Raw genomic sequence first — 7,433 nt, 5'->3', positions numbered from 1 at the left:
TTTGAGTGAAGAGAGCATTTGTAAAATAATGTTTCTAATAGTAAAACCCCCAGTTGGCTATCCTAAATATCTTTAATTGAAAAGTAGAATATATCCAAGAAAAACAAACATGGTTGGTGTGGTGGACGTATCACTTCCCTGATTTATTATCAATCTTTTAAAAATAGGAACCCATTTTCCTTTTAGAGCGGAAATTTGTGCTAGAGAAGACAAGAAAGATCTTCTGTTATATCTGATTGATCCGGCCTGGTTCAAAAGCCACATTCAGCAGTTCTAATGGGAAAGGATGTGAAATTGGAGGTGTGGCTGGTCTGCTGAGCATCTGCTTTTTGATAGTGTTGGTGCTGGTCAAAAGCTTATTGATTTCCATCAGAGGAAATGAGTAAGCAGGCTTCAGGATGTTCTCCTTCTCTGTTTAATGGTCTTTCACTATCACTCTTGCACGAATTCCCAGAGCAGAGCTTAATAAGGCCACGTGCATGGTCATTGGGGTTATTATTTTGAATGCATATTGGAATGTAAGTGACACTAAAAATGCTCAATTTAGCAAGTGTGTTTGAATGCCCTGGAGAGTCTACAGCCATACCACTCTGAATGCATCCAATCTTGTCTGAAAGCCCTGGAGACTAATTTTGTTGGTGAATATAAGGCCAATTAACTCACTTTTTTTTTTTAATTAGCTCACTTTTGGTACTCCAATTCTTCACAGATTCCCATAACTGGCAACCAAATATCTTGAAAGAATTAATGAAGCTACCAATATGCAAGTAATTTATCCCATGAATTCTAGTCTTCAAGTTTCAAAATACTAACTACAAAACCAAACAAGATGTGGACCAATTGATCTCTGCCCTGAATGAATATTCTTCCCAAAGGAACCTCACAAGTCAAATAGCTCTCTTCTTCAAGTAGTTTGTATAAGAGTAGGAGTTAACATCTCAGAATTAGCATGTAAGAGCTGGAAGAGGCCTTATAGATGGCCTAAATGAGGAGTCCCAGATAGTAACAGTGAATCATGCAAGTTTACACATTGCTGGTTAGCAGTGGAGGCTGAGTACCCTGAACCTTCATAGTCTATTAATTTTTCAACTATACAAAAAAATTATCTTGTTAGTATATATGTATTTTTTCCCCAAGGGACAACACTAAAGAATATTTGATGAGTTCTCATGTTAGTAGAAACCAACTAGGAGGAGAAAGAATTCCCAAAGGTTTAGCCTAATGGTTTTTCCATTTGTCAATTTGTGACCTTTACATTTTTAAATATTTTTCAGTGAGAGGGATAACCAGTATCTTCCCAGCTTCCTCAGGAAGTGGAGCCCCAGAAGCCATGTTTATACTGTAAGACTCTGCCTCTCTGTATCTCCACTGACTCAGTCAGAAACAGAGAATTTACCCATTTTGGGCCAATCTGACTGTTTCTCAGAAGTTTGCAACTGAGCTTTTGGTTAGACTCTGATGATTGAAAGGTGGTCTTTTGTAGCTTGTGCATGGAGAAGCAAAGCAAGTGCTTCTGCTGACAGGCAAAGCCTCAGAGAAAGGTGGAGATGTGAAACTCTGTGGGGAAGAAGGAAGAAGAGAGAAAAAGAAGAGGGAAAGAGAGAGTGGAGGAAAGAAGAAGGATAGAGAGGGAGCAGAGTGGTGGGAGGGAGAGAAGGGGAAAGAGAGGAGGAAGGAGGGGCAGAGAGAGAGAGAAAACGGAGATGAAGGGAGGGATGGGGAGAGAGAGAAAAAAAGTATCATTGTCTTAGTTCCTGAGAATTTTCTGGTGTCTGACTGATCCTCATAAGGCCTTTTCTCCCTGCCCTGGGGATCCATGAGATAGCTTTACAATACACCCATTCCTGCTTTTAATTAAGTTGGTTCAAGTGGACTTCTGTTATTTGCAACCAATGAGATTTACATAAAACAAAAACTGCTTTAAGATATGTGTTAAATCCCTATTAGACAGCTCAAGGTTACAGCTTGTGAATATTGGAATTTCAGTTGAATTCCACTCTGAGGCTTTGGTCAATATTTGGGCTTCTAGTAAATGACTGCAGCCTTTCTTGGTGAAGCAGCATCAGATCCATCCTCTAGATCTCAGGCTGGAATTTTAATGGCTGGAATGATTAACACTCAGCTTTTCTGTGGTGGATCTCATGAAAAATGTGATTGGACTCATGGATTATTACTACCTTTTCATTCTGAGAAGGATTATTCAGTTAGTCTGATCCCACAGGATCCCAGTCAAATTATACTAAATCAAAGTATTTGTTTAGTGCTACCTTTGAGGTTCACTGACAGGCATGGTGTTCATTTTCGTAGTAGTGGTGCCATTTCCAGTTTTTGTGATAGCGAAGATGTTTGGAGATTGCTTTGGGAGATGATGGGCAGATGAATATTGACCTCAGAGTTAGAAGGGTTTCAGAAATTTTGAGGTGTTGTAAGGGAAAGTAAAGTGACCAAAATGAAAGCAAAGCATTTGTGATATTGTGGGCTCTAAAAAAATATTTGTGGGTGGATGTTTCCTTGTTTTATGAGGCTACTGTTGTTATATTTTCCATGTTGGTTTCCAAGATTTCCATCAGAAAAACAGAGCTGCCTATTCTAGGTCAGGTAAACTATGTCCTGTCCACAAGGGCAAAATGAAGGTTGTTAGTTCTTAGCATTCCAGACTTAAAATATCAGTCTGTGGAGAGAAGCTTATGGAAGCTAGCATTCCTCTGGGTTTCGAGAGTCAATACCATTTAAAAATGAAGAGGTGATAGAATGCATAGTTTTCCTCTCTTGCCTTACTTTGGCAGGACTGGCCCAATAAGTAGAATTTCAAGTGACCTACTGGGAAGGTTCTGAAAGATTTTTGGCGAATCTTTAGCAAAATTTTGAGCAGGAGAGAAACCCTTCTCCTGCTCAGGTGACATATACACCCATCGGAATGATGTATTTGGGAGAAACCCAGGAAGGCTTCTTTTTCCCAAAATATCTTCCCCACCAGTAACATGCCTGTAGTTCTGTAATTAGAGATTCAGTTTAAAGAATTGCTGCATTAACACATAAATAGCCCTGAGATGTGAACTATGAAATTAATATCTAGCTAAACCCAGTGATTCTCAAAAGAAGTCACTCAAGGACTATGAATCAGAACTGGGGACTCTTCCAAACCACATGTTTCATCTTCCTTAAAATTATGATACAGTCCTTCTCCTCTCCTCTTTTCCTACACTTTTCCAGGTGTCATATATTCCAGGTAGTGTTGGGGGTTGGGGACAAAAAGATTGAGAACTACTGATAGAACTCTTGGTGTGATTTTCTGGAATTGCTTTCTTTGGTTACAGCTAAATAAGATTAAAATATTAGGGGACTAAACAATTGGATGAGGAAACATAGGGGAGAAGATAAAACTTTGATGTTGGGAAGAACAATTTTGAAGGAATAGTTTTGAAGATGCTTTGTGGTGGGTAGGCTTGTGTGGATACTGCAGTAGAGATCCTGAGCTGCCTGATGTCAGTTTTGAGGACTCTGGGATACAGGCACAAAAGTTCAGATTCCTTTAGGCAGCAGGAGGATGGGAGAGGCTCAGAAAGAGGAGAGTAGAAATACTTGAAGAGAAGTTTGGTATACTTAACAATTTATGCTGGGGTTTTTCCTGCTTCCCAATAAATGGAAAGGACAATCTCTTGGAGTGCTCACAGAAATTTGTTCTGCTTTTGAAAATTATTTTCCTTCCTGGATACTAACAGGGTACGCTGAACTCTGTGGTGGGAGCAAGCTAGACCCTCTTAGGCCAGTGGTTTTGATATTTGACAATTGAATTCACCCAGGTAAACCAAATTGTATTTCTCAGTATCTCCTTCCTGAATCTAGCCACGCTGCTGCTGTTGAATCTGATTGTGAAGGACCTTGAACTTGTGCGATGGATTTGAGACAGTCCTGTGATGTAGAGCTCCGAGCTCCATGATTGATCTTGGCAGGCTGGTGGTTACCCCAAAATGGTCCTATCTTGAATGCACATATATTTTCTAGAGTGGGACTTCAAAGAAGCTTCGTAAACTTGAGAGAATCCACAGGGTCAATGAACAAATGTTTCAACAGTTGCTTAATTGCCACTACACTAATGGAAACTAACAATTAGTTTTCTACCATTCATAATTCCAGTTGATCATCAGAATTGACCATGAAACCTTAAAAATATAAAAGCATAAAAAGAAAGAATTTTTACAGCAAACTATGGTATAAAAGGTTACAAATATAAAAAGTAAATGTTACTTTCCTCTGTCCCATCCCCAAATATCTCTATCCCTAGATGTAACTATTTTTTATAGTTCCTTCAGAAATTTTCTGTTCATAGACAAACAGAGCAGATAGAGGCAGATGATACAGTTTACTATATAAGGGATATCATGCCATTCATACTATTCTACATGTTATTTTTCATCTTAGCAATCAGTAAATATAGATGTATTTTATCCCTTTAACATTGCATGATCTGAACTGAAGAAAGCTCATATGGCTTTGATTATCTTTTCATCCTGGAGACTGGGAGAAATAAAGACATATATGCCATTGGTCCTCTAACTTCACCTGAAGAGCTTGTTAAAACAAAGACTGTTGGTTACACTCTCCCCACTCCACCCAGACTTTCTGATTTAGAAACTTCTCAATGGCGATATTCTCTATAAGGAATATGCCTTTTTATCTTCAGGAAAGGCATCACTCTGATGCCTTACAAACCAGAGGAAACTGCACTGGGCAGTCACAGCTACTCATTTTCCCACGGTGCAACACAGGAACACATGCTCTGAATGTGGTCCTTCTTGTCCCTTCTCTTTTTTTTTCACAGTTGGTTTCTAATAAGCAAGGACAGATTTACTGAATGGGGAGGAAGTGGATGAGGAGCCTTCAAACTTCCTCTTTGTACATGCTCCCAACCTCTTTCTGTGTTCTTTTGCAATCCCTTGAGTAGTTTCTTCATATGACTAGCATTTTACTGCTTGAGTTCTTCTTACCTATCTTCCCCCTTCTTACCAACCTCTTCCTTCTTCTTTCTGTGAGAGAGTGCTCTTAAAGATTTGAGTCCTTTAGTCCACTAAGAAATGGACTGAGATAAGCTGTTAGGGAGGCTGCTTTATAGGCTCTTTCAATCTGGAGGGATTAAACAGGATGACCTCACTGAAAAAGAAACCACACTTAATAGCTTTAAATGGGACTGCTCTTAACTGGGTCACCCTGAGCCACTGCACACACTTCTTGTTTCAAGTGAATGTGGTGGTTTGGGCCAGAACGGGTTGTCAGCAAGATAGTTTAAATGCCTTTGTCTTTCAGCAATGAACTAACACCTTATAATGTAAGCAGAATGAGGAAATATGTAATAGGCTATCTGACATTAAGTCCCAAACCTTGGATCCTATTGCTGGGATATCTGGGGAAACACAATTTCTCTTCTCTCAGCAAGGCAAATGAGAAATCTATGGGACACAGTTCTTCCAAATGGAAACTCCATCCATGTTTCAACTATGTTTATCCTGAATTAGAGGTTTCAGCTGGACACAGTATAAAGTGACAGTGAAGACTGTGTCCTTTAAGGCAGAAAAGATCAAATCTCTACTCCTCACTTCATCTCAGGGTTGTTTTGGGGAGTGAATACTAACTTTATCACAGTACTTACAGAAATATTTAAAACATCTTAATTTTTTGTTAGCTTTTACCCTGAAATCGAAGCTCTTTCTCTTAATAGCCAACATAAAGAATTCAGGGACATGTCCCAAAACATGGGGTTCAAATTTTTAACTAAACCAAGACTTCTAGAGGTAATTTTTCCTAAATCTTTTTGATTCTCTGAGTATACTAACTTCCAGTAGTTTGCCTTCTCTGTCTTCGAAAGGGGAAACAGATTTTACCAACATTAGAAGTCTTCATTATTAATAGTCATGGTTTAGCGCTTTCCCCCTGGCCAAATCGCTGACTCACTACTTGCTTTAAAAAAAATGGAAATAGCTGAAAGGCACCTGTTAATGAGACTGACGTAACACAGTATGGGTGTATGTGTGTATGAGAGAGAGAAAGAGCTAAATCCCATTCTTAAAGTGGCTATGAAAACCATCATATAGATAAATGAAGCTCCTTGTGGATCAGTTTTCCTAAAATGCTTAACTTTTATTTTCCCCTCAGTATGCTTTTTTATTTTTGCTCTTAAGAAGCATCTGGTAAATAAGTGAACTATTATTATAATGAAAAGATTTATTTCCCATAGGTTTCTTGATAATTAAAATTATTTAATTGGATAGTCATCACTTTACGAAGTTCCGCAGGATTATATCAAGTTATGTACCAAAGAAATGAGGGATCCCTGGGTGGCACAGTGGTTTAGCACCTGCCTTTGGCCCAGGGCACGATCCTGGAGACCCGGGATTGAATCCCACGTCGGGCTCCCAGGATGAAGCCTGCTTCTCCCTCTGCCTGTGTGTGTCTCTGCTTCTCTCTCTCTCTCTGTCTATCATAAATAAATAAATAAATCTTAAAAAAAAAAAAAAGAAATGAAAAAATGTTGTAAATGTGTTTTACTCTAACTTAGACCTGTTTCTGAGCATAACCCTTTCTGGGTGAGGCCTGTGACCTTAAAGAAAGGCTTCACACGAGGCAGGTTTCTTCACTCTTTTATTAACTTAATCAAATGTATAATTAAAACACATTTATTAGGTGCCCGCTCTGTGCCAGATTTTGTGCTAGAAGGCAGAGAGATAATGTAGGGAAAACCAGACATAAAGAGGTAGAACAGGATAGATTCTATATTAGAGGTAAGAGCAGAGAACTAGAGGAATGGAGGAAGCAATGACTAATTGCTTGTGGTCAAGGAAGGCTTCAACCAGGGGAACTGACTCCAAACCCTGTCAAAACAACACATTTTGTGGTATGACATCAACCAGTTCCTGTATTCTAATTCTTGATTGACCCAACTTTACTTCTGATTATTTCCTTTGCTTGGTCAGTCTATTTGAAGATTATATTTTTTTCATACTCTATTCATCTGTATATTCCCAGAATCTAGATCAGGATTATATGCTGACACATAATAGATCCCCATCTGCCAGGGGAGAAGAGATTAAGTTCCCTAAAGAATTAAAAGGAATCACCATTGTAGTCAGGTCTTACTGAATACACACAGCTGATCATGCACTGTGCAATAGAATTAGAATTAGAAAACTCTAATTTTCTATCTTTTCTTATACTGGCTGATTAAGGCCAGCAATTTCCACAGGATGTATCCGAGAGGAGACTTTTCACAGTAGGTCTAAAATTTCAGTATAAAAGCCCCAATATTGTCCACTGTCTCTAAACATTCCATATGGTTTCCATTCTTTCTCAAGTCATCTTTTCTGTCCATGAGAACAGAAGTTCCCTGAGGGCAGGGCCTTGTTAACTGTGCTCAACAAAAACCTGTAGATTGTGTATCT

This window comes from Canis lupus, chromosome 32 (assembly GCF_048164855.1).
Source record: "Canis lupus baileyi chromosome 32, mCanLup2.hap1, whole genome shotgun sequence".
Taxonomy (NCBI): domain Eukaryota; kingdom Metazoa; phylum Chordata; class Mammalia; order Carnivora; family Canidae; genus Canis; species Canis lupus.
The sequence above is the reverse complement of the archived record's forward strand: the minus strand, read 5'-3'. Positions refer to the sequence as shown.